General features: G+C 42.3%; 1 long non-coding RNA gene across 2 annotated transcripts in view; it reads right to left on the reverse strand.

Moving 5' to 3' along the window:
- LOC141553240 (uncharacterized) overlaps positions 1 to 1238 on the reverse strand; it is a 69685-nt gene extending 68447 nt beyond the window's left edge. For both annotated transcript variants that reach the window (XR_012485338.1, XR_012485339.1), the window contains exon 1: positions 1088 to 1238. This is a non-coding gene — a long non-coding RNA (uncharacterized LOC141553240). The remainder of the gene's footprint in view (positions 1 to 1087) is intronic.
- Between the last annotated feature and the right edge of the window lie 282 nt (positions 1239 to 1520).

Below are 1520 nucleotides of genomic sequence, written 5' to 3' on the forward strand. Positions count from 1 at the left end.
GGGGAGGGAGGAGGAGGTAGGGACAGAGAGAGAGAGAGGAGAGAATGTTTTCAGGAGAGGTTGGTTATTAGTCTCCATGTAGAAAATAAGTAGGGGAAGATGAAGGGGGTAGGGGGTGAGGGCCAACCCATTCATTTTGGTAATTAAGAGATCATTTTATCTCATGTTAAAATGAAGTACTTGGAAGGGTGGGGTGTGGGCAGGTAATAGTCTGGCAAAAATTCCGTTGGATTATCAGAAACAAAGTTATCTCTCACAGAAACAAAGTTATTTCTCACTCCTCGTATTTGAGAAGTATATTCCCCAGAGAACATTTTATAGTTTGAAGCCAGAGATTGTGACAGATCAACTTTCTGGGTAGTTACACTGGATAGTGTGCATGATTACATTTGCATAGTTACCAAAAGCAAGTAGCATCTAACCCTTTACTGTACAAGATGGATCCCCAAAGCCTATGTATTCCTGGCAATCAAGCCGGGCATTCCCATGAGCCAAAGTGATGAGATCTTCTCTGCCAGTGAAATCATCAGATGCATCATTCATCTGACATCAATTCCCTGCTTGATTTCTCTGACATCACCAGAACCTTTCCTGGGTATATTCTTCATTTCAGAATTCCAAAACTGCTCTTTCTGAGAGAACAAGAAACCATGGACCAAAGTCCTTTTCCTCAGCACCTCTCCCCTGCCCCCTCATTTTAACTGATAAAATATAATTTAGGGGTTAAAGCTCTTCTAGAGCAAAGCATCAAGCTTGGAAAAGGAGATCACAGACACTTTAATAGAGTCCTCAAGAACCCATTCAACTCAGGTTTCTATCTCTAGTATTTGGTAACAGTTGCAAGTCTTTTCTATTCTTCCTAAAGATATCCCCATATCTCTGGTAACTCCTTCATCCACTGCTCTGTTTAAAGAAGCTTCCTTGACTGCTCGCTTTCCCCAGCACTTATTTCTCCTTAGCCTCTTTTGATTATCTGTTCTCTCTTAGCTCTCCTCCACATACTCCCCTCCGATGTTCTCTTTCTTCTATTTTGTGTCTCTTCCAATCCTGACTATCCACCTGAGTCCAATCCCCCTAGGGAACCTACCTGCATTAATTATATCCTCTTGGATTTATTCACAACCAGTCCAACCAGTACATTACCCCTTCTCAGGGCAATTGCTCCGTTGCCTTGTTATGGATAATGAATTTCTATGTTGCCTTGTATATATCAACTATCTAGTGTCCCCTTTGTATGCTTCATTCTATCTCCTAATTAGACTTTAAGTTCCATGATTCAGGGACTGTGTCTAAATCACCATCCCTGTCTTTCAAGGTGAGGGCACTCAGAAAAGAAGAATGGTAACATTGTAGCAGGGCTGGCCTACACACTCTTCTGTCTATCCTGACCCGATCTCTTAATTCTTCCAAAATTGCCTTTCTCCTCAATCCATTCAGGTCCCAGGGAACCTTCTCTGACTCCTGAAAACCAGAAGGAGCTCTCCTTAGTCTGGGTTCTCACTTACTGTCTAGACTGCTCA

Source organism: Sminthopsis crassicaudata, chromosome 2 (assembly GCF_048593235.1).
Source record: "Sminthopsis crassicaudata isolate SCR6 chromosome 2, ASM4859323v1, whole genome shotgun sequence".
Classification (NCBI taxonomy): domain Eukaryota; kingdom Metazoa; phylum Chordata; class Mammalia; order Dasyuromorphia; family Dasyuridae; genus Sminthopsis; species Sminthopsis crassicaudata.